This window comes from Podarcis muralis, chromosome 12, assembly GCF_964188315.1.
Source record: "Podarcis muralis chromosome 12, rPodMur119.hap1.1, whole genome shotgun sequence".
Lineage (NCBI taxonomy): Eukaryota > Metazoa > Chordata > Lepidosauria > Squamata > Lacertidae > Podarcis > Podarcis muralis.
This window is the reverse complement of record NC_135666.1, coordinates 28,255,537-28,282,262: the sequence shown is the minus strand read 5'-3', so window position 1 is coordinate 28,282,262 and position 26,726 is coordinate 28,255,537. Positions and strand designations below refer to the sequence as shown.

The following is a 26,726-nucleotide window of genomic DNA, read 5'->3' as shown; positions in this document are numbered from 1 at the left end:
TGATAGCCAACACCATCACAATTCCCCTCACAATTTGAAGCAACTCTCTTATGAGGAGAGCAAAAAACAGGGGTCCAGCCTGGAGAAGGGGCATGTTCTGGGAAGGGTCCCAGGGACCAGCCAGAAAAGCTGGCTAATCCCACCCATTAGCCTTGGCATTTTAACATTGTTTGATCTACTTAAGCCTAACATTACACTCACTGTCCTAAAGAGAACACAAGGTAGTTGTATTGCTCCCGAGTGTTTGATGAGAGAGTATTACTGATTATTTTTCAGTATTCAGCAAATGGCCCAAATCTCTCAGGCAACTTTAAAGGTAAATTCTATTCACAAGGAAGTGTTTTGAGGGTTCTAAAGCTGTTTTGTGGCTCTAAGTCAGCCTCTCCTCCTGCACTGCAGGAGGTTGGACTAGACTGCAGTGTTTCCCAACCTTGTGCCTCCAGATGTTTTTGGCCTACAACTCCCATCATCCCTGACTAGCAAGACCAGTGGCAAGGGATGATGGGAATTGTAGGCCAAAAACAGCTGGAGGCACAAGGTTGGGAAACACTGGACTAGAGGACCCTTAGGAGCCCTTCCAACGCTACAATTCTATGACTCTACAACCTGAGGCCCTCTAAATGTTTTGGACTACAACTCCCATCACCCCTAACCATTGGCCATAAGCTTCTACACACAGGATGGGAGTTGATGCTCCTCCGGCCCATGTGGAACATTTTGCACAGCCCTCCCACACAATCTCATTTAACATGCGCAGTACAAAGTGTACTGGCAGGCATTAGATTGCCAAATGTTAATCAAGTGATAGGAGGGTATTTATAAGTTGTCTCATTTCTGTGATCTGCAGTGAATAGAACTGCAGTGAACAATACCAGGCCATGATGAACCGACTTGAACAAAAATTCACAGAAACATTTCTGCATATTGTAAATTTGTAGTCACAACCCTATGCAGACTGTGTCCTGAACAGCTGAATGTGTGCAATTTGTTAGACTACACCTTTTCTTTGAAGAAAGAAGAAAAGGGAGATTCTGCAGAGGCTTTGAGGTAAAAGAAACCAGATAATCCAACCAATGTTATTGAAATCCCATTTATTTCAACAGAAGTCATTTAGGTATATCCATAACAATGCAATCTATATATGATTGGTAATGTCAACTCCTCTATGTTCAATAGGACTTACCCCTAGGTAAATGTGTATAAGATTGCAGTCTAAGTCTCCTTCCATAGAAATCAGTGAGATTTTAAAATGTGTAACTTTGGTTGGATCGTGGCCATAAAGTATGTTCCATCTGATGTCATAGTTTCTCTCCAGTAAATTATCAACCAGTTGTGCATGCAAAGTATATAATAAACTATATGCTTGCATTTTTAAAATTCATTCTTGCCTTGGCACTAGAATTGTTAGATTGAGATACTGGTGACCAGAAAACATCAGATCTACAAAGATTCAAGTCACTGAGGTTGAAATTCAATTTAGTGGCTGGCTTGGTGAAGAAAATATAGCCTGTCAGATTCATTAAATGCATAATTACATCATACATCACAGAATGGGACCAGATTTGCTTGAGCTGCATCAAATAATAGGAAGTGGGTTTTTTTGTTTGTTTTTTACCAACAAGATCATTTTCTTAAACTTTATTCCTAACTTTGCTAGGCTGTAGTGAACAAAACCGAGAAACAGTTTAAAAATTCAGATCACCTTTACTGGGAATGTTATACTTCTCATCCCTTTTATCCTTATTGAGATTTAGCATATCGGTACAGTAGTTATATAACTTTTCTTAGTGCAAAAAAATGGGCTATTGAAACAGAAATGTACATAACGCATAAAAGTCCTGAAACTTGTAACATACGGTATCTGTACGGAATTATTCACACAGTGTATTATATCATTGGGAATTTATTATATTGCCATGTTTTTGTATGGAACAATGTTCAGCTTTGTGATTCATCAGCTCATTCTACTCATTGAACTTTGTTCATATTACGAAAGATACTTCTGAAGATTATTATTATTATTTTTTGTACAATAGATCTGTTCTATATCAAAAGCTACTTCTGAAGGTTACCATCGCCAAAACTCTTCATCTTATAAACCTTTAATGCTGGGTGCAGTCTTGTAGACTATACAGTAAGATGAAATACCTCATGCTTACATAATATGTTCTTCATTATCAATGTATCATATTGCATTAGGGTGCCCTGGGACCCCAGGTCGTAAAGTTAACGGTAATAACACTGAGAATGTGCAAAATAAACTCAGTTGGGAAGGACAATAGACCTACACCAAAGAGGTTGGTCAGGTTTGCACTGTTGGAACACCAAATCTCAATAGTTCAGTCATGGACACCAGTAGGATCTGAACTCTTGTATAACTGGAGTGCTCATTTAAATGCTGTCGAACTAAGCTTTGCACCATAGTGCACAAATACACAATGGCTTATATTGTAAGATAAGCAAACATAAGGAAGTTTAGAAAATGAAAGTATTCCGTCCCTTCCTTTCTTTGCAGTCACCTGCAAACACAAATACACACAGATCAGAGTCCCTTCTGGACAATGTGTGGGTGCCCTAGCTCACCCCAGCTAAGAAAGGCATTTGCCTGATAGTTAAGTCTTTATTGACAAAAGCACTTACAACAATTCCTTCTGTGTGCACGCGCACACACACACATTCCAGCCACTAGGCAGTTGTCCCTCACATCTGTGCCCCGCAATGCAATTGCAGCAACAGTGAGAGCTCGCTCCTCTACCTGCTTATATAATAATGCAGGCTTCCTCAAACTCGGCCCTCCAGATGTTTTGAGACTACAATTCCCACCATCCCTGTCCACTGGTCCTGCTAGCTAGGGATTATGGGAGCTGTGGGCCAAAAACATCTGGAGGGCCAAGTCTGAGGAAGCCTGTACTAATGGGTTGCACACTCACAACCTGAGACATCTCCTGCGTGGAAGTTGCCTGCATGGTCGAGGAAGGTGGGGAATCTATTGACCCGTCTGTCACCAGAACAGCTGCTTCTTCCACCACTTCCTGCGCACCTTCCTCCTTCTCAGACTGCCCTGACTCTTCTCCAACTCCTGCCTTGTGGGCAGCACCCAACCTTATAAATTACTGGTGCCCTCTGCTGGGTCTCTCCCTTATCCCCCTACCTCAACAACACACTATTCGGAGCCCTAACAGTGGGATGGAAGATTTGCCTTAAATCAGACTTAGGATGCAAGACGAAGTTCACAGAAGAAGAGTTTCCTGTCCCCACCCCATCCTATGTTGTTCAGGAAGAATGTCCCCTGATTCTGTTGTGAGACTTTTGCAGGTGTGGGGAAATGGGGGTCAACTCTTTCCATATGTTTCCTTAAGTTTATTTATCTTAGAGTCCAAGCCATTGTGTACAATGTGGGGATATTGCTGAAAAGGGGAATCCCATAAATACATTCTGTCTCCCATATTCGTTCCTCCTTTTATTGGCCAATCCTGTGGCAAAGAGCCTGAAATATGGGGACTGAAAATCGAAAGTACAGCTGTATCCTATACTGCAACTCTTCTGTGGGGAAAGGTTGCAACATTTGGAACGTCTATTTTTGAGAAAAGGTGAGGAAGAGGTGGCATGGTAGAAGTTTATAAAATCATCTTTTTCAGGCTTTTTATTGTATTTTTTTTCAAAAATAGCTACCAAATACAAAGTTGTCTAATGCATAAAATGCAATGGAAAGGGTGGGCATTGTTGGTGAGACAAATAAACAGAATAAAAAATGCATTCCTTTTTTCTTTCATTTTTTGAGTCCCTGTATAACATTTCTGCAATGATCACCTGTTAAGCAAAAAAGATACATTGGGCATATTCTACAGTCATTCATAAACCAAGAGCATAATGAAATATGTATTCACACAAAATGGATATAGATGTTAATTGGGTGTCTCTGGACTCTGAGTTAGTTGTACATCATGTCAATATTGCAAGAGCAAATGATTTTATAACCTTAGTATTGAGCAGGCTGATAAAATACATCTGCACTGCATAAAACAATAAATTTCCAAGGTTACTGAGCTTGAGAAGCTGACATTCAGTCTGTTAAAATTAATTATAATAATGTTCCTTTTGTTTATATCAACCAGGGGTTTTTTATTCTTATTAATTAACTGCTCTACTTTTATCCTGTCAAAATGTTGGTGGTTTTGTACAATGGGAAATGTTAATTGCTGACAGTTAAATTTGCTACTCCATTGCATTAGCAGCGTATTCAAATTATGTAATTGAACTAATCCATCAGACATACTAAGGCAGGTGCCTCAGGTGCCAGGTGCCAGAGCTGAGAGTGGCAACAAGATTTTGGAGGGAAGAGTTGTGTGCCACACTGCCTGCCCTACATTCCCTGAGTGAGCCTTCAAGTGTTGTGAAGGACTCCTTCCTATCACCAGTGCTGACATCCAGTTTGAAGGGCACCATCTTGTTTTTCAGCAAAATGTCTTGGATGGCTAGAGAACCTCCATCACTAGCCCACTAACAAAATGAAGTGTCCTGTAAGAAAAGCCCTGTAGAGAGATAAGGCCAAGGCTCCATCTAGTCCCTAGTCTGACTAATCAGGTGCTTCTGATAATCATGAAGTCATGAGGTCACAAAGTCAACCATGCTGCTCCTCCATTTTGTGCTATAAGAAGCCCGCTGTTACAGCCATCTTGTGTTATGCCACCGACACACACACACACACACACACACATTTCAGGAGAAACAGCCAACACTTTAAAGAGGAGGACTACTGCCCTCTGCTAGCTGTGAACACACCATCTTCTCCTATTGGAACCAAGGTTTTGAAATGGTCAGGGAGCCTCTCAAAGCACAGCAAGATCCCCACCTTGCAAGGTTGGCCTCCAACTCAGGGAGGGTAAACAGAATGGCAACAAGGGGGTGGAGCTAGCATACTCATCCCCACTTCCAACCCCACCATCTCAAGGAGGCTGAAATGTTTTTGCTATGTCTCAACAAACCAGGTTGCTGGGATTCCATCAAAATATACCCGCTTGCAATACCAAAACAAACATAACTGATAGCAAACTTTGTAGGCTGTTTAATCAGCATCTATTTGAATAGCTTTTATAATAATAATAATAATAATTTTTTATTATTTGTACCCCGCCCATCTGGCTGGGTTTCCCCAGCCACTCTGGGCGGCTTCCATAGAAACCAAAGATACAGTAAAATATCACAGATTAAAAACTTCCCTGAACAGGGCTGCCTTAAGATGTCTTCTGAATGTCAGGTAGTTATTTATCGCTTTGACATCTGATGGGAGGGCGTTCCACAGGGCGGGCGCCACTACCCAGAAGGCCCTCTGCCTGGTTCCCTGTAGCTTTGCTTCTCGCAATGAGGGAACCACCAGAAGGCCCTCGGCGCTGGACCTCAGCGTCCGGGCAGAACGATGGGGGTGGAGACGCTCCTTCAGGTATACTGGGCCGAGGCCGTTTAGGGCTTTAAAGGTCAACACCAGCACTTTGAATTGTGCTCGGAAACGTACTGGGAGCCAATGTAGGTCTTTCAAGACTGGTGTTATGTGGTCTCGGCGGCCGCCCCCAGTCACCAGTCTAGCTGCCGCATTCTGGATTAGTTGTAGTTTCCGAGTCACCTTCAAAGGTAGCCCCACGTAGAGTGCATTGCAGTAGTCCAAGCGGGAGATAACTAGAGCATGCACCACTCTGGCGAGACAGTCCGCGGGCAGGTAGGGTCTCAGCCTGCATACCAGGTGGAGTTGGTACACAGCTGCCCTGGATACAGAATTGACCTGCGCCTCCATGGACAGCTGTGAGTCCAAAATGACTCCCAGGCTGCGCACCTGGTCCTTCAGGGGCACAGTTACCCTATTCAGGACCAGGGAGTCCTCCACACGAGCCCGCCCCCTGTCTCCCAAAAACAGTACTTCTGTCTTGTCAGGATTCAACTTCAATCCATTAGCCGCCATCCATCCTCCAACCGCCTCCAGGCACTCACACAGGACCTTCACTGCCTTCACTGGTTCTGATTTAAAAGAGAGGTAGAGCTGGGTATCATCTGCATATTGATGGACACCCAGTCCAAACCCCCTGATGATCTCTCCCAGCGGCTTCATATAGATGTTAAAAAGCATGGGGGAGAGGACAGAACCCTGAGGCACCCCACAAGTGAGGGCCCAGGGGTCTGACCACTCATCCCCCACCACCACTTTCTGAACACAGCCCAGGAGGAAGGAGCGAAACCACTGCATGACAGTGCCCCCAGCTCCCAGCCCCTCTAGACGGTCCAGAAGGATGTTATGGTCGATTGTATCAAAGGCCGCTGAGAGATCCAGCAGAACTAGGAAACAACTCTCACCTTTGTCCCTAGCTCGCCGGAGATCATCAACCAGCGTGACCAAGGCAGTTTCAGTCCCATGATGAGGCCTGAACCCCGATTGGAAGGGATCCAAATGGTCCGCATCCTCCAGGCGTGCCTGGAGTTGTTCAGCAACCACGCGCTCAATCACCTTGCCCAAGAATCGAAGATTTGAGACTGGGCGATAGTTGGCCATACTGGCCGGGTCTAAAGATGGTTTTTTAAGAAGTGGTTTAACGACCGCCTCTTTCAGCGGATCTGGGAGTGTTCCCTCACAGAGGGAAGCATTCACCACCTCGCAGAGCCCATCGCCCAGCCCTTCCCGGCTTGCTTTTATCAGCCAGGATGGGCAAGGATCAAGGAGACAGGTGGTTGGTTTCACGTGTTCAAGCAGCCTGTCCACATCCTCGGGGGTAACGGATTGAAATTGATTCCATGCAACTTGACCAGACAGAGCTCTAGCACTCTCCCGCCCCAGCCTTGCTCCCACGGTGGTGTCTAGCTCCTTCCGAATATGAGTGATTTTATCTGCAAAAAACTTTGCAAAATCGTTGCAGGAGATCTTGGGGTCTTTACAAGGCCCCGGTGCTAAAGGTGGTTCCGTTAAATTGCGAACCACCTGAAAGAGTCTCCTGCTACTATTTTCTGCACATGCAATAGAGGCGGTGAAGAAAGTCTTCTTCGCCGTCGCTATCGCCACTTGGTAGGCTCGACGTTGAGCTCTAACCTGTGTCCGGTCAGATTCGGAGTGAGTTTTCTGCCACCGACGCTCTAGCTGTCTCAGCGATTGTTTCATCGCCCTCAGCTTCGAAGAAAACCACGGGGCTGTCCGGGCTCCATGCAATCGGAGAGGGCGCTTCGGAGCCAGACAGTCGATAGCCCTGGTTAGCTCCGCATTCCAGCGGGCCACCAGGGAATCAGCTGAAAGGCCATCAACATGGGATAAGGCATCCCCTACCACTCTCTGGAAACCATTTGGATCCATTAAGTGGCGGGGACGGACCATCCGAATTGGTCCCACCTCCCTGCAGAGGGGAAGGGTTGCGGAGAAGTCCAGTTGCACCAGGAAGTGATCTGATCATGGCACTTCTTTTGTTTCACTTTTACTTAGTGTCAGATCACCCACGTCACTAGAGGTGAATACCAGATCTAAGGCATGTCCATGACTATGAGTTGGGCGAAACTTATTCAGGGACAGCCCCGTGGAGGCCATGCTTTCCACGATGTCCCGAGCAGCCCCTTGTAAGGTCGTGTCGACATGGATGTTAAAATCCCCTAGGACAACCAAACTAGATGTCTCCAGGAGAAAATCTGCCACGACCTAAAGCAGCTCGGACAGGGAATCCTTGGTGCAGCGGGGAGGTCGGTACACCAAAAGGAATCCTGTACTGCCCCTATTGCCCAACTTCCAGAACATGCACTCAGAGAACTGGATCTTCCCAGTAGGACGCCTGGTGCAAGCTAGTGACTTCCTAAAAATCACTGCAACCCCCCCTCCCCGCCCACATGACCTGGGTTGCTGTGCGTAAGAGAAACCTGGTGGGCAAGCAGCGGCAAGGACAGGCCCATCTGCTTCCTCCAACCAGGTCTCTGTCACACATGCCAGGTCAAATCCTCCATCCACAATGATTGTGGGTACATAGTAGAGAAAAATAGAGCCATGGTTAAAAAAAACCACACCTCAGAACAAGGTATAGAAATAGTTGCATTGCGCCTTTGTAGTATGTTTCTTTTCATCTGCATTTATAATTTGTATACCGCCTTTCTGCATTGTAAACAGAAGGCTGTCTACAAGCCACAGAAATGGCAAAATATACAACAAAAGAATGCACATCCTATAACAATCCGATCCAACACAAAACAAGTCATAATGGAAAATTTGACAATCAACATAAACAACTTGAGCCAATTAAAGTAATATTCAGTAATCCAATTCAAATAGAATATTAAATGACAAAATTAATTCTCAAACTATCAACAGATCAGAATTTAACAGAAAATCACTCCCAGCGATTACAATAGATCATCACTAAACTAATCAATAAAAACAACTGCAAAGTCACTACACAAAATACCACAGACCATGTGAAAAAAAGCAAAAAAGCTGAGCAGCCAAGTCACATAGCTTCTAAAATTGCAAAACACAGCTCATCCTCTGGTCCAGGTCCAATATCTAATCCTCAAGCAGATGACCCAAAAAGTTTATTCTCTGTGCTGTAACAATAATGATTTCAATATTGCTGTAAGTGGCCTGGAGTCATCTGTCCTAGTGCACTCCATCTCTGGAGACTGGGCTCTCTGGCAATGTCATTACAGTCTCAGTAGTCTCCTCCTAGGCTAGGGCACCAAACAGAAATGGATGGTGTTACCAGCATCCTGTGTCAACAGCATCTGCATCTTTGCACTTGGCCTGGACTCAGGTCAAGGTCTTAAACAGTGTAGCAGAGAAGAATATGGACAGCCTTCCTAGTCCAGTATCAATCCTGCACCTAACTCCACCCAACACATTGCTGGCTGTCTCACCAAAATACAGCAAGCAACCCGCCTTTCTGAGTTGCCCCACAAGAGCTGAATTCAGAGCACACAGAAATTTTTATGAAGCTTCACAATGTTAAAATGCATCCACCCTTTTACCGTCAAAATCTATTAAGTGAAATGAGAAGTAGAAGCAACATATACCGCCTATTGTTTGTGGGAGAAATTCTGTGTAATAATCAGCCAGAAAGAAGCAAGCAATATTGCAGAACTGCATACTCTAGCAAATATTCGTTCCCTAAATAAATAAATTTCTCAAGGTTGGAATGGCAATAACAGACAAATCATTACTAATTTCATTTTTGCATGGCATTTTGAAGGGACCAAGAATTTTTAACTTACTTAACTGCTCAGAGGGGATGAAGCAAATCTCAGTTGGTTTTGATCAAGAGAATACTTCTGCAACTTTTAAAGTCAGAATGCCAACTACCAAATATTGAAGTTTTGTCAATTGTTCTGCCTCATATATATATATTTACTTATTCAAAAAAAATTGAGGGGCTGCTTTGTTGGTAAAGTAGCTTCCAATGGCAGAACAAGAAAAAATATATACATTTTAAACATAAACTTCCTATTGCATGAACCAATGATGCAGAACCTGTGGACCTCACCCCCACCCTGGGTGACAGCTGTCATTCAAGCCATTATGTGGTATAAAAATCAGACCTACAACCTCCCCAACCACCTTATGATACATGATGGATGCTCTAGGAGTTGATACCACCAAACTGTTGCACCCATGTAGTAGGGCAGAACTGCAGAACTGCCTTCCCAACAGGGGCAGAGTGGCAACATATGGTGTCAGGTGGGTGTGGTTTGGGGAAAACAGCCTGGTTGGCCAAATTAGGACCCAGAGGTTCTCCAACCCTGTCCTGTGGTATCAAGTAAGAAAAGGAAGGTATCGATTTCATGCCTTCAGTATTCTAGTCCTAATATCTAAAAAAGGAAACAAGTGCTCCTTGCCGATTTTCATTTCTGCTTCCTAAACAGCTGCTTATTCAAATGCTATTCAGAAACTGACATAAAGTTGCCTTGCTTTTCATCAGCAAAACTAAAAATAGAATAATGTATAGCCAAACTGGATTGTGCTGCTAAATATAATAATGTTAGAAATGTAAGGACCTCTCACAAAGGAAACGAATGTACTAAATATGGATGTTGTATCAACAACAATGTTGACCACCTCTTACGGTGAATTATTTTTACGGTGAATCTAATTTGAAACTCAGAAGTCAGGGAATTTGTAACAGCACAATCAAGTTCTAAAACCTTTGTGCCATAAATTGACACTTTTGTGGGAGGAAGGTAAAGAATTTCCTTGTGGATTGAAAAGCTGATTTTGTCTGGTTGCACAAGCTATATTAAATACTTTCCAGACTGAAATCCAGTGAAGTGAAGAAGATGGAATGGGCATCATCTAGCTCAGAAGTTTCTTTCTTTTTGCATCTGTATCATAGTGGCTAATCAGAAGAAGTGTCCAACCAGAAACTTTTAAATTGAGCTGTTTAAATTGTGTCCCACACTCCCACATTATAAAAACTACTTTACACATATTCTCTTTCAAAGCATGCTTGAAACTGACCACTCTTTCTTCAGAAAAAGCAGCCATGGGATGGGGGTATGTAGGAATTCCAGCTCAGGGTAATGGTATGGCAGGTCCTCTCACTGAGAAATCAAACACCCACCATTTATTCAGTCCCTTCCTCAGAACAAATAAGGAAAAACTTGGGGAGTAAAATTATATGCTATTGAGGGTCCTGCAGAAAACTTATTTATTGAATATTCATCTTGCTCTGCTCACACAAAGCTTATGTGGATGTTAGGTTATTCGGGCTTCCTCAACCTCAGCCCTCCAGATGTTTTTGGTTTTTTTTAAAAATATTTTTTATTAGGTTTTCTTTCGAACAGTCAGAAATTTACAGAATAAAGAATAAAGAGTGAAAGTACAAGAAAAAAGAAATACATAAAAACCAACTTTCCAGAATCTTTTTACCATTCTAACCGGACTTCCCCACATCTTCCGAGCCCTGCGTTCCTTGCAATTAAAACATCAGCAATTTGTTACCTTATTTCATATCTTGCTGTATCTTTCAAATACTATGTTTCTAAATTCAAAATGCTGTATCCCCTTTATTTGTACCTTAAAAATAAACATAGTATAGTTATTTCATATTGTCCACTTCGTCTTTCTTATAACTTAGTTTCCAATTCACCTATTCAAGTTGCTGAAGCAAAAGTTTCCTAATCGTACACATTCTTAACATTCATACAACTTACATTGTTTTTGCAAATAGTCCTTAAATTTTTTTCAATCCTCCTCCATTATTTCCTCTCCCAAATCTCGGATTCTGCCAGTCATTTCAGCCAATTCCATGTAGTCCATCAACTGCGTCTGCCATTCCTCCAACGTGGGTAAATCTGGTGTCTTCCAATATTTTGCGATGAGAATTCTTGCTGCTGTAGTAGCATACATAAACAGAGATCTATCCTTCTTTGACACCTTCTGGTCCACCATGCCCAGGAGGAAGGCCTCTGGTTTCTTGGGAAAGGTATATCTAAATACCTTTTTTAACTCATTGTAAATCACTTCCCAGAAGGCCTTCACTTTTGGGCAGGTCCACCAGAGATGAAAGAATGTCCCTTCCGCCTCTTTACATTTCCAACATTTGTTATCAGACAAGTGATATATCTTAGCAAGCTTGACTGGGGTCATGTACCACCGGTATATCATTTTCATAATGTTTTCCTTCAAGGCATTACATGCCGTGAACTTCATTCCGGTGTTCCATAACCTTTCCCAGTCCTCAAACATAATGTTGTGCCCAATGTCCTGTGCCCACTTTATCATGGCGGATTTGACTGTCTCATCCTGTGTGTTCCATTTAAGCAGCAAGTTATACATTCTCGAAAGTATTTTAGTTTTTGGTTCTAACAGTTCCGTCTCTAATTTCGATTTTTCCACCTGGAAACCAACTTTTTTATCAATTTTAAAAACCTCTTGAATTTGAGCATAATGTAGCCAGTCTCGCACCTTATTTTTTAATTTCTCCTGGCTCTGCAACCTCCAATTATCTCCAGTTTTTTCAATTATTTCCCAATATTTCGGCCAATAGGCCTCCATATTGAGTCTTTTTCGAGCCTTGGCCTCCACCGGTGATAGCCACCTCGGGGTCTTACCCTCTAGTAAGTCTTTGTATTTCATCCAGACCATAAATATTGCTCTTCTGACAATATGGTTTTTGAACAATTTATGAACTTTAACCTTGTCGTACCACAAATATGCATGCCAACCAAAAGCATTATCAAACCCTTCCAGATCTAGGACATCAGTGTTCTCCAACAAAAACCAATCCTTCAACCAACAGAAGGCTGCAGATTCATAATACAACCTCAAGTCTGGCAGGGCAAACCCCCCTCTTTCTTTCGAGTCAGTTAGTATTTTAAACTTTATTCGGGGCTTTTTGCCCTGCCAGACAAACTTGGAGATGTCCTTCTGCCACTTTCGCCCTCCAGATGTTTTTGGCCTACAACTCCCATGATCCCTAGCTAGCAGGACCAGTGGTCAGGGATGCTGGGAATTGTAGTCTCAAAACATCTGGAGGGCCGAGGTTGAGGAAGCCTAGGTTACATCCAGTCTGTATTGACCATTTGTTCTGATTTGTTTGCCAGGCATTTAGATGATACTGAGCCTTCATCCTGATTTGCCTTCCTGTTAATCATTAATCACCCACATACTTTTCAATACATTTCCCTGTGTCACTTTCCAAAAGAATCACAGAAAGTCCTATTCTTTCTTAAAGTGGATTTGTTGCATGAAGGTGGCATGAAGGTGACAGAACCCTTTAATTCATTTTAACTACACAAACCTACAGCAATATGGGCAAAATTCTTACAGTCTGTAGGACGCCCGAAGAGTTTCTTAGACACAGCTTAAAAGTTTGTGTCCTTTCAAACACTGTCAGACTACAAGCTCCCATTGCTGATCACTGGAGACTCACAACATATAGAGGCCCCAGATTCCCCATCCCTGGTCTAAATCATGGGAAACTTGGAGCTGGAGCTGAACATATGGATATACAAATCCTTGTTTTTATTATTTAAATATTTATGAACAACACTTTCCTTTAAAATATCGCTCTATCATGCTCAGAGTAGCCACGTTGAAATAATGGTCTCCCAGATAAGGAAGCTCACACCAATGCAGCCCATTCTGTCATTTAATGGCATGGAGGATGTCAGTCAAAGGAGAGCCAGTGTGGTGTAGTGGTTAAGAGCGGTAGCCTCGTAATCTGGTGAACCGGGTTTGCTTCCCCACTCCTCCACACACAGCTGCTGGGTGACCTTGGGCTAGTCACACTTCTCTGAAGTCTCTCAGCCCCACTCACCTCACAGAGTGTTTGTTGTGGGGGAGGAAGGGAAAGGAGAATGTTAGCTGCTTTGCGACTCCTTCAGGTAAAATACTCCTCTTCTTCTTCTCTTCTTCAATGGCTAATTGCCATCTTCTACCTACATGGTTGCAGGCAGTGCACCTTCAGATAACAGTCACTGGGAATCTCAGGTGAGGAGAGTGATCTTGCACTCTAGTTCTGCTTCCCACAGGCATTCATCTGAATGACCACAGTGAGAATAGGATCCTGGACTCCATCGACCTTTGGTCTGAACCAGCAGGCTCATCTTTTCATCGTATTGCATGATTCCATCGTGAATGACTTGTGCCGCCTGACTGCAGTTTCTATTTCATGTTTTATTTTGCAAATCACTTCAGAGACCTTTGGGTTGAAAGGCAAGACTCAAAATGTTTTGAGTGACGCAAATGTTTTCAATGAATAAACAAGGGTCAAAGCTGGGACCGGTTTTGTTACTGCTTCTCCCGGTAGCCGCCTGCAAAGTTTGATTGCCAAAGTCGTCTAATCTGATGCAGGCTGCAGATGCAAATTGGGAATTGTGCTAAAATTGGAAGTCAAACCACACTGGGTAGGGGCGGATTCTCCCTGCTGCTACACTGAGCACTGGCAAACACAATAGCTCTGAGGTCTGAGAGTTTGGCACAGTGCATCTCCTCCTTTGTTGGAGCACTAGGCAGACACGACGGCATTGGCCCTGCATTATCTCTGGTGCTGTACAAGGCTCCACTTTGCTCTTTCAAGCTTTTCCTCCCTTTCCGTCTGAAACATATGTGTATGGCAAGCAAAGCCTGGTGCCGCTACTGACTTCCCCATCTGTTCCTTCCCTTTATTGATAGCAGAATACAAACAGTGGACCTTATCATGGCAGTAGATAAAGCCAGGGCACGGACACTTACGCCTCTGAGAATATGCTGAGCAGCTCCACACATCCCCTGCATCCAATATATATCCCATTATTTTTCTATTGATCCCTACCCTCACAGGAATGGAGAATTATTGGATAAGAGACCACTCTTTATTCTTTTTTCATAGATATTCATTAATGTGTGGTTCGAGATGATGTTCTCTATAAATTTAGATGCCAAGACCATCTTCCAACATGTGTTGAAGGGAAAGGGACACATACTTATTTTATGTAAACCAAGCAACTGATTTGTTATTATTGCTATTAGCATTTATTTACGTAGGGCCATCAGTGAACACAGCACTGTGCACAATCAAAATAAGAATTCAATCCTGAAGGGCATACACTACAACCAAAAACAAATATACAATCAAAGTCAACAGTTTAAAATGCAGAATTCACGTAAGAGATAGCTCAGTCAGTAGAGCATGAGACTCTTAATCTCAGGGATGTGGGTTTGAGCCCCACATTGGGCAAAAGATTCCTGCATTGCAGGCGGTTGAACTACAACTCCCATCATCCCTAGCTAGCAGGACCAGTGGTCAGGGATGGTGGGAGTTGTAGTCCAAAAACAGCTGGAGACCCAAGGTTGGGAAACCCTGGACTAGACAGTCCTCATGGTCCTTCCCAACTCTATAATTGGAAGGGCCACACCCAAAAGAGCCACACCCAACCAGAACCAGAGCTCTTTAAACTTTAGGGACAAGAAGGATTGCTCATCTGATGGCTGATCCACGGCTGAGAGCCACAGTCAAGATCCCTTTGGCTCTCTCCCTTCAGCTCTCCTTTCTGGGCAGTGGTTCCCATAAACACCTGAGTTGTGAGAAGAACAAACACAAGCCCAGAATACAAGAGCTGTTTCCCTTCTTTCTCACTCCAGTCCCCTCCTCCCGTGAGCAGCCTCATAGAATTTTAGAGTGGAAGGGATTTCAGTAGTCATCTATTTCCACTCATTGTTCAGTGCAGGATCCAGCCTTGGAAGAGTCCAATTGGGTCTGCCACTGCCGCTCCCCACTGTTTTGCCCCTGCCCCCTTTGGGAACCAGCAGCAATGTACAGCATTAAGAAGCCAGGTGAGCAACACCACAAGCACACACCCCGATGCCCCCACTACTCCTAGTCAATATCTGGAGAGCCAACCATCTTCTGAATCACAGGAGCAGCCATGTTCTTGTCTATACTAAGTATCTCAGAGAGATGGAGGGCGCCACCACATCCTGCCACTTCCAGATTGAAGGAGAATGTTCAGCCCTGAGGGTGGCATGGCTCCAGCTGCATTTTCTGAGTGCCCTTAGTGGCTAGGAGGAAAGCTACAGCCCTCAGACCTCCTCACAGAACTCTAACAGGCAGTTTAGAGCCACACAATTGCATCCTGACCTGCACATGATCCAGGAAGACAGAAGTGCAAGTCACAGCTCTCCTACACATCCGTTTGTCCCGCGGCTAGAAAACACAGATCCTAGCAGTTTCCTTCTTGCCCCATTCCTTTCCCTAGGCAAACCTGTTCTTTAGTGCTATACCAGAACAAACATCAATCCGGAGAAAACTCAAATTGCTGGTTGAACTGATTGAATGCTAAAGAGTGCTATTCCTCAGGGTGGGAGTGGAGGGGGGAGCAGCAGGACATGAGGAATTATGGATAAGTCCTCAGATCAAGTCATTTTGCTCCTCCCTCCCTCGCTGCACTTTCATTTCTGAAACATGGATTGGAGGCTGAAAGGGGTGTGTGTGTGTCTGTGTGTGTGTGTGTGTGTGTACACATACACACACATCATTTGCCCATGTTATCTGCCTCTGCCTTTTTTATGCGACACAAGGAGTGTGATCTAACACCACAAATTCACAAAGCAAAACCTTGCCTTGCCACCTTCACAGCCTTCTCAATAAGTGTTAATATCTTTCTGCCAAGCTGTCTCAAAATGTCAAACACTCGAATGGAAGAGTGCTATAACAGTTTGAACAGAGCTTAGTACTTTTCACAGGCCACAAAAGCCACCTGGCAACCAAACCGTCAACATGACAGCTCCTGAAGTCAGTTTTAGTTTTAGTTTATATATATTTCCCCGATGGGACCCAAGGCAGCTTACAGATAACAACAATAATTGATTAAAGAGCAGGGAGGAGGGAAAATAAAAAACAATGAGTCATACAGTCCAATGGTCAAACACAGATTCAGGTGCAATGCAAGGAGGAAGATTCAAAGTCAAACCTTAAGGCCGGGTTCCTGTCTCTGAAGAAGATCCAGTGTTGGAATCCGAGGGTCACAGTCTGGTGGAGCTCCCGAAACAGTGAAGTCGTAGTCCATCAAGTGCAGAAGTTGAGCAGACAAAGAGTCTCTGCCTTGCTTTGCTTCCCCTCTCCCTCCCAATCTTGTTTGAGGCACCTGAGCTTGCTCCAGCTGAGATGCTGTGCCTCTCGCCTTAACGAAGCATGTGATCCTCACCTGCCCTGAGCTCAATCCAGCTGAGTGACCACAAGCCTCTTCCTGAACCTAAGGAGTCCCATTATCTTCACCTGACAGTAAGCTGGGCTGGGCTCTCTTGCTTGCCTCAGCCTCTTAAAGTGCACTTCCTGCTGTTCACAATGCCTCAGAGCCCATCATGTTGGCAGAGAAGGGAGCACCTGCACCTCCACTTCGGGTGATGTGTCTACTGCCACTTTGACATTATCTGATGTCCACTGAGTACCTCCTAAGCCCCCTGCCTCCCCTCCCCATCTTCAGCTTGTCCCAGTGGGTACCAATCCTGGCTACACCCCTCGCTAGGATCCTCTTCACCTTCCTCGGTGTCCTGCCAGTTCATGACGCCATGGCTGTTTAAAGTGGTGTGATACTGCTTTGAATATAAAATATAGATGAGTTCAGAATCATGCCTTGCCTTTTTATCATCTATGCAGAGGTAGCTAAACTCTGGCCTGATCTGGACCCTCCAACGAAGCATTTGGAGGCCCCAGGACCCTACCAATTTTGGCAGTAGTGGGGGGGAAATAAAAAATGGACACAGTGTGTATTGTTTCCTTATTAGATTCTCTTATGTACTGCTTTTATCATAATAAAATCCCAACTTGGTTTCTATACAATAAAAGATTGATAAGAGAAGATAATATGCGGCTGAAAAAAGTAACAATACATAAACAATTTCATGATATGTACTAACAGTACTAGAGAGATCCAGGTATAGAAAAATCGGAATGAGAGGCAGTTTGGTATAGTAATATCAGCAGGATTATTCCACCCCGTGGCCTCTATTTGTGGCCGCTGGGCCCCAGATCAGGCCATGTGTCCTGCTTGTACCAACCTGAGAACAACGCCCCCTGCCCTGGGTCTGTCTCCAAAGCAATCCAGGGGGTGCAACTCAGGAGGAGGGTAGGGCTTGTGTGCCTCTGAGTGTGAGAATAAGGGGTAGCCACACCCACTTTTAGCCACACCTTTGCTATCATGTGCCCATCTCCAAAGGGTGCCCAAGGGTAAATGTGACCCTCAGGCTCAAAGGGGCCTATTCTTGTTCCACATTAACCTTTCCCAACCTTAGGTCCCCATATGTGGTTGAAGTACAACCAGCATGGCCATGGGGCTGGAATGAAGTGAATCATAATCCAACCACACCTGGGAAGCCAAGGTTGGGAAAGGCTGCTCTAGATAATGTTTTCTCTCTATGTACAAACTCATCGTCTTCCATTTTGTTCACTCAACCAGTCATCCCTTAGCACTGAGACATTCCCCCCCCCTCCCCCCGCAATCTCCATAGATTTATCAGTCTTATCATTTGCAGTTAAACCTTTTTCAAATAACAAAAGGCTCCCCAACGGGTGAACACTTCAAATTAAGTTGCAAGAGACTATAAAACATGACTGCAGCCATCTGCATTTGTTTTGCACGATTCATTACTTTCAACTGCGTGACCTCATCTCTCAAGCAGTTGCTGTGAAACACAGTTGCTCAAAAAAGTCATGTGTGCATATAATAATGGCAGGAGCCGTTCCGTTCTTCATGTTGGTCCTACGATAGCACGTCCAGGAATCAGCTGGGCAGTGCACGTAACCACAACCTGTGGTTCTTGCAGCAATTATTTGGCTAAAGCAGGGAGAGAACGCTTTTAATTATGGCAACCAGAGGACCTGCTGGTGCAATTAAAAATTCCTGGCCAAATTATCAGTAATCCCTTAACCTAGAAATTCTAAGTGTCAGAATTCATGACTCATGAGTTGTATTAGCTTAGTTATCTAATTGCAATAGCTCTGCACCCATTGTGGGCTACTAACAAACTTACATAACAAAAAAACGGTGATTGCCTTGAGGACAAGATGTAATTTAGATTTCACCCACAGGGGAGATATAATCTTACTATATTGAAAAGTGGGTCTTTGACTCTTACTGTGAAGGCATCATTTTCTCTTCTACTCTGTATTTGTCAGATGTTGTGTTGGTTCTGTTCTGCTGCAGGTCATCTGCCATCAAAAACTACATTATTTGTCTCACTACCCATTGTGGTGAAATTATGTAAGTTTTATAATTTATGTCAATAATTATGTTAATTGCCTTCCAATAGAAGTTTAAATCTAAAATTTTAGTTTTTCATCTCATCACATTTTTGGCTTTGAGGGTTTGAAATTTCCCAAAAAAAACCACACAACCATTTTGGCTTTGTCAGGCTACAGAAAAACCTTAAAGGCTCAGGCCAGCATTGAGCTACGTCAAAACTAAAAACACCAATCTCTTCAGAACTTCATGGGCTTTAATATGATATGCTACATAATGGACTTACTTTAAAATTTAAACTTTTTCTCTAAACTAAAACATCCCAAATGGTGCAACCTTTCCCCACAGGTTTACCCGTATTTTTCGCTCCATAAGACGCACCAGACCATAAGACGCACCTAGTTTTTGGAGGAGAAAAACAAGAAAAAAAATATTCTGAATCCCAGAAGCCAGGACAGCAAGTGGGATCGCAGCTCAGCTCCCTGGCTTCTGGGATAGCCGTTTGCAGCCTCTCCCCGGCAGTGGGATGAAGGCTCCTGTTGCCCAGGAGAGGCTGCGTGTGGCTAAGGCTCCCCCAAGAGCCGCACTCCCTTTAAAGAGCGTGTGGAGCATGTGTGCGGCTCTTGAGGGCTTTTCCCCAAGGAGGGAGAAGGCTCTTTAAAGAGAGCACTGAGCAGAGTCTCCCACCTTCATTCGCTCCATAAGACACACACACATTTCCCCTTACTTTTTAGGAGGGGGAAAGTGCATCTTATAGAGCGAAAAATACGGTATATGGACCAATATAAACTTCTGTTTCCACATTTGTATGGAAGTAAGTTCATTAGACTTGCAGAATCCAAATAATGTGCTTACAGTTCAAATGGAAAATTGTGAAGCTTGTGCTAGACTTATTTTCATCAAGATGTGGGAAATGGTCGATTTGGATGTTTGGATTGTGAATTTCAGCTTTCTGAAAGTGACAATCATCGCAGGGCAGCCTTATTAAAGCCAATAGGAGGCTTTGGTTGGAAAAATGGATTGCTGGCATAATGAGTTACTCAGATTCCCCCCCCCCCCAGGTCATTTTGTTTGCTTCTGCATCCTCTTGCCAACAAGTGCATTTTTTTCCAGAGCCATCTCAAAGGTTTTCTCTGTTCTGCTACAGTGGAAGAATTGATTCATTTGTGAAGGGAAACTTCGGCGGGGGCAGTAGGGGGGGACACAGCAAAAGACAGATATATCTATATTTTGCTAAAAATACCTTTTGGTTCAAACCACAAACAGCACATTGACAGTGCTAAAGTGATAATGTCGTAAGACAGAGGGAATCATTTTCAGTGTGTTCCAAATTCAATTTCGTTTGTGGCCTTTGTGCTTTATTTCATGTTTAGAACACTGACATTACATGATTCCTGCACCTTAATTATTTCATTTACTGGGCTTTGCATTATGAGTAATGTGCGTAGCATGTAACGTGTGTTGTTTATGTGGTGCATATTTCATTTAGACTTTTCTTCTGGTTGGCTATAAACATCTGGTCTGCAAAATGCTGATGAAATGCACAGCTCTCTCTCTCTCTCTCTCTCTCTCTCTCTCTCTCTCTCTCTCTCTCTCTCAGTTTACCCTATATGTTGGTGTTAAGGGCACCTGCTAAACTGGAGATGTGGAGTGTGATCAGCTGTTATTGCTAAGCAGAAGCCAAACAAAATGGTGGTCCATGCCTTTTCCACCTGGGAAAAGACCATAGGGAAGTAGTATGATATCCATTTGTTGGTGAGCTATAATTCTCATCATTCTTGATCATTGGCCATGAGGCTGATGGTAGTTGTAGTCCAACAACATCTGGAGACCCAGGGTTAGGACGGTCTTAGCTAGTCCAAATATAACTGCACCTTAACTATGTGTGATGTCCTTATTTCATTCAAGAACTATAGCAACCACTTAGACCAATAATCTCGTACCTTCTGTTCTGATTGGGGTTCCCTTGCCACCCTCGGTTCCACTAGAGTCTTCCTTCACATTTCCATCTTTTGAGATCCAACAAGATCTGGGACCAGACCAGGATTAGAATAATATATTTTAATGTTCTGTGGTTTATTTACTGAGAGTACAGCCAAATAAATATATGGAAAAATAGGGCGGAGGGCAGGAAGCGAATTAGTGTTAATGGATATATGTCCATTTATATGTAGATAATAATTTGACATGTACCATAGCGGGAGTCTGGGGAGCAGAGGGACTAGGAGAGCATTAAACGGAAACTAGTGCTCACATCCTCCATCTCAGCAGCCCTTGAATGAGAAGCTTCCACTGGCACAATTCTAGCAATTTCAATTATATGCTACTCTGGCAGAATCAACTTATTGGGAGACTCCAATAACTAGAAGACTCCCTGGGAAATCTTCCATTGGCTTTACAGTGATGATGCCAGATCTCTATGTACATACATGTGTAGAATGAAGTGCAGATTGTTCAGCCTCTTGTACTCATAGGATTGTAATTCTCAGACAGTGAATTACCGTATTTTTCGCACGATTGGACGCACCGGACCATAGGACGCACCTAGTTTTTTGGGGGGGAAATAAAGGAAAAAAATTTCCCCTTTATTTCCCCCCCAAAAGCAGGTCAGGGAAACCGAACCAGGTCGAGGAACAGCGGGATAGTGGCGCTGCGCCTCCCTGCTGTCCCCCAAGCTTGTGGGGCTGGCCGATGTCTGTCTGGCGGGCGGGGAGCTCTGCTTCAGGGCGCCCCACCCGCCAGGCAGCAGGCTGCTATCCGCAGCGTGGGGAGCCCTGTGGGGAACTCCTGCAAGGTTCCCCACTCTGCGGATGTATGCCTGGCGCGAGGGGCGCTCTGCTTCAGGGCGCCCCACCCGCCAGGCAGCAGGCTGCTATCCGCAGCGTGGGGAGCCTTGTCGGGAACTCCTGCAAGCCTCCCCACTCTGCGGATGTGTGCCTGGCGCGAGGGGCGCTCTGCTTCAGGGCGCCCCACCCGCCAGGCAGCAGGCTGCTATCCGCAGCGTGGGGAGCCTTGTCGGGAACTCCTGCAAGGCTCCCCACTCTGCGGATGTATGCCTGGCGCGAGGGGCGCTCTGCTTCAGGGCGCCCCACCCGCCAGGCAGCAGGCTGCTATCCGCAGCGTGGGGAGCCTTGTCGGGAACTCCTGCAAGGTTCCCCACTCTGCGGATGTCTGCCTGGCGCGAGGGGCGCTCTGCTTCAGGGCGCCCCACCCGCCAGGCAGCAGGCTGCTATCCGCAGCGTGGGGAGCCCTGTGGGGAATTCCTGCAAGGCTCCCCATGCTGCGGATGTGTTCCCGAAGCGCCTGGAGCTCTGCTTTCAGGGCGCCTGGCGCTCCGGGAAGCAGGCTGAGCGGAGCGCTAATCCCGAAGCCCCAAGCTTCGGGATTAGCGCGGCGCTTCGCTAGCCCTGGGAGAGCCACGCAACGTCGCGGGGCTCTCCCAGGGCTAGCGAGACCTTGCCGGCACCCAGAAGCTTGGGGCGCGCTGAGCTCCGCGCGCCCCAAGCTTCGGGATTAGCGCGGCGCTTCGCTAGCCCTGGGAGAGCCACGCAACGTCGCGGGGCTCTCCCAGGGCTAGCGAGACCTTGCCGGCACCCAGAAGCTTGGGGCGCGCTGTGCTCTGCACGCCCCAAACTTCTGGATTAGCGCAGCGGTCCGCTAGCCGTGGGAGAGCTGGGTCTCCCACGGCTAGCGGATAGCTTCCTGAAGCCTGGAGAGCGAGAGGGGTCGGTGCGCACCGACCCCTCTCACTCTCCAGGCTTCAGCGAAAGCCTGCATTCGCTCCATAGGACGCACACACATTTTCCCTTGCTTTTTGGGAGGGAAAAAGTGCGTCCTATGGTGCGAAAAATACGGTATAGAGACAGTGTGCCTATGTGTATAGTCTCTTGGTGAGTAGCGTGGAAAGAGATACAAGAAACCAAGGGACTGCTGCCTGTGTGTTACCTTATCCACAAGAGATGCTGCTTCTGCACTGCAGAACACCGTGCCCAGCAGGTGTGTTCAGTGCATACCACCACCTGGAGAACACTTCCATCACATTATGAGATGTTCCACTCATCAGGTGTGCAAATTCTGCCCATCTTCATTACTGTTACTCTTCCAAGACTTGAAGGCAGATTGTCTGAAGTAGAGAGATTGCATGTACTCATGTAGACTCTGTGCACAATGCACAACTCTAATTTTCCATGTATATCCCTCATATTACACAGTCATCCTTCTGCTCACCGAAGGTGGTGGGGATGAGGTCAGAGCTAGGACACTCATCCCTGCTTCCTTTCTCTCAGATATTGTATTCCTAGGTCAGAGGAACAGCTGAAGAGGCCTATTGTTTAGGTTGCAACAGATAAGCCTGAGTAGACATGGGGAAAGTTGACACATGGGTTTGTTGCAGGGCCTGGTCCCTGCGTTTATGTCTTTGTTATCTGCCCTGTTGTTGCTGGTTGAGTGACTGCTTTAAGTTTGGGGACTGTCTGTAAGCACCAAGAGGCCTACCACTCAAGGCCTGTGAGAGGCAAGTGTCATTGTCCAATATGAGCTGTAGATCAGAAATTCCTTCCAATTGCTGTTGGACTTCAACTCTGTCAGCGTGACCAATGGTCAGCGATGATGAAAGCTGTAGTCCAATGACACATGGAAGGGTATCAGTTCTCTAGCCCTCCTATAGATTGTGAATGATACATCTGAGTGGCATTAGTCAGAAGTTATAGACCGCAACATTTTCTCATCTAGGTCTTCCCTTTAGTAGATTATTTGTGGGTACCAGTCAGGTCCCATTGTGCTGCTTTTTCACTTCAGTGGGTGGGAACTGTAGTCTTAAGAATTGCCTAGTGTAAATCCTCTGGTTGTGAGTCTCACTGAAAGAAAATTCAGCTGAAATGCCGGTATCAAAGCAAAGCACGCTTAGCACCTGAACCGAGTACAAGGTGGTTCATCTCCTGAACTCTTTTAAGTGCAGCGTTTTATTCTACTCTTTATGGCATAATCTTCTTCAAACTACCCACTGTGTGCAATGCTGCTGAGAAAAGAGAGCCTGGTCTTCCAGCCTCAGAGCAACCCTTCCAAAATCACAGCCGGCACAAACTTTTGAAAGAGACAAAGTAGGGGACGGGAAAGGAGGAATAACAGGAGCGACTTAGAACTATTTCCAGCCAGGCTGTTCCAAGTGCTGATAGAAAAAGACTTTGTGGATAGCTGGGCTGTGAAAATGTGCTCTGTCTCACCTGCCTCAGAACCCAGCAGATCTCTCCACGATGTGCAAGGACTGTATTGTATTTCAACCAAAGTGGTGTGCTGCATTGAGCACACACACACACACACACACACACACACACACACCAATATCACATTATATCACTGGGATAAATGAAAAAGGGAATAGATAGAAGAGGGAAAGAACAAGAGAACAAAATGAAATGAGATGGTGAGAAAGAGAGAGAAGCAGGAAAAGTTGGAGAGGGAATATAATAATGTTTGTGGCATTGTTAGGCAGACACCAGGCATTCATGTCTCCAGCTAACATTCATAGGGTGTGTTCCAAAGGATTCCATCTCACAGTGTGGCATTTTAGCATCCTTTTAAAAGAAAGGCTCCCTGTGACAAGATAAAATTGCAGGAAAATGGAACGAGCTATGTGTGGGTGTGTGGAGAAATTCATTCGGCTGATTCCTAGCATGTCCTTCAATCAATCATCAATACCAGGGTGAGTTCCATCATAACAGGAATAAAACAATCAAATGTACCAAAATCAATTTTTTTAAAAATGAAAACCATGATATAAACATTTTAAGTCAGTGCTTTTCTTTTTCTTCTGGTAAAAAATGAGGTGCCGGTACTCATTATTTGATAAAAGTGCCATTGGTGACAGTAGAAAATGGCTGACATGAGCAGCAGAAAAAGAGGCACCTATACTCTCTAGTAATGAATATTGTCACACAGACAAAAAGCACTTGTCTTAATTTTAGTACAGGCAGATCCTCAGTCAGCAAAAGGCAGTGTTACATCAAAGCCCAAACATAAACCTGGGAAAAGAGATGTGTTTTAATCCGGTATCAAAAAGTCAATAAGGTCAGCGTCAGCTATGTAAGCACATAAGAGTCCAGCTGGATCTGGCCAAAGTCCTATCTAGTCCAGCATCCTGTTCTCACAATGCAGATACCTACGGAACTCCCCCAAGTAGGACCTGGGCGCAACAAGGCTCTTTCCACTTGCAATTCCCAGCAGCTGTTCTCCAAGCTCCACCCAGCTGCCTCTCAGAGGGAAGGCATTCCACAGGCACACTGCTGCCACAGAGAGGGCCCTTGTCTTTAATGAAAAACAAGCCCAATGCATTACTTTAGGCAGGGCACTCTACAGCGTTCCCCCCCCCCCCAAACTGCCCTGTGTAGAACAGCCTTCTCCAACCAGGTGTCCCAAAGAAGGACTAAAACTCCCAACAGCTTCAGCTTAGTGTGGCTGATGGGAGTTATAGTCCCAAACCTCTGCTGGGCAGCAGGTTTAGGAGGCTGCCACAGAACGGTGTAATGGCAAAGCTTATAATTCAGATATAAGGAAGTTAATCATTTGAGGATTTGCCTTAAGGAATCTTCCTCTTGGTGTGTGATGGTGAGGGGACACAAACCTGCATCTCTCTGTGGTGATTTTCTTCCCTTCATTATCCATCAGAAGGAAACTGGGAGTGGAGAAAAACTTTTGTTTGTCCCCTGCTGGCCCCAGAGAAGGAAACTTTTGTCCGCTTCTTCTGTGGGTGGCGGCAGGGCAGATATGAACTTGCAAGAGAGGGAGCCATCAGTGCAGACTTTTGCCTCCTTTGGCAAAAAAAATTAAATGTAGAGCCAGCACTGGGGGGGAAATCTGAGATTGGAAGCACGGTCCCATAAATACCTTTCTCCAAAGGCCATCTCATTGTGTTCAGCGGCGTGGGGGTGGCATTGAGGGTCCTCCTGAACTGGCACTGGGTGCTGCTGGGTTACAATAAAACTAACTCACTGGCAAAGTGGAATATGCCAAGAGAAGGGTGAAAAGGGTTTGGAGGGGCCTGGAAAGCAAGACCTGTGAGGAAAGGTTGAAGAAGCTGAGTTTGTTTAGCCTGGACATAAAATGGTGAAAAGAAGCAAGTTGCAAAGAGAAAATACTGAAGGAAAAGTATTCCTCCCATTCTAGCTTCACAGGGGTGTGTGTGTGTGTGTGTGTGTGTGTGTGTGTGGGTGTGTGGGTGTGTGTGTTTTAAATAAATAAAGTCTTCAGGAGGGGTAGAAGCTTTACTGAGTCCCAAGTGGGGTGTCAGTTTAAAATAATCTTTAATTATTTGCTACGGAAGATAAAGATGCACCCAAACTGAATTCTGGACTGGTTGAAAACCTGATTTTGCTATTGCTAAATTAATTAGAAGTGAAAGAAAGAAGAGAGGTGAATTTCATCATCATCATCTGAAAAATACATTTTATCATAGATTCATTCTCCTCCCCCTCCCCTACTCTGACCATGAGCTGATGTACATTTTCAGGCAACAAAATAAAAGAAATTTGTCAGACTTCAGGTTACCCTGCTCTTGGAACACGTAATAGCAAGGCAAAAATTTAAACCTCCCCCCACGTGGCCCAAAAGCAAATTGGCCATTTTCATCCGACGACGCGGCACGAACAGCTTCTCTCAATCACATATAATCATTCAGAGCTGTGGTTTTTCGAGAGGAGCAGAGGGAGACACTACATATGCCATTCTGAAAATGACCTTACAATCATACCCACCTCAATTATTGTTGAAAGAGTTAGGGTTTATTGTTTTTCGCTTTTAAAAGGATTTATCTTAAAGCTCGTGTGTGTGTGTTTCCCTTTTGCACTTTTCAGAGTACTTCTGCTTTTCTTGTTGTTTACCTACACTTAGATGGGCATGATTTACACGAAGTAAAGAATGAAAATCTGTGGAAGTGATGAGATGTTTCAGGCCCTGCCTGAAAGAGATGAATCTTTCCCAAAATGTTCCGGGGTGTACCTTCCTGGTGTTGGTTCCAGTCAGACCTGATGAAGGTGTAAGTGTTCTGAGTCTGGAACAACACTCGCGAT

General features: G+C 44.8%; 1 long non-coding RNA gene across 1 annotated transcript; it reads right to left on the bottom strand.

Annotated features, from left to right (window-relative positions):
* Positions 1–18,559: 18,559 nt before the first annotated feature.
* Positions 18,560–22,954, bottom strand: LOC114607577 (uncharacterized). Its single transcript, XR_003709179.2, has 3 exons — positions 22,609–22,954; positions 20,607–20,692; positions 18,560–18,632 (listed from the first exon to the last, which is right to left on the bottom strand). It is a non-coding gene; the product is annotated as an uncharacterized LOC114607577 (long non-coding RNA).
* Positions 22,955–26,726: the final 3,772 nt, after the last annotated feature.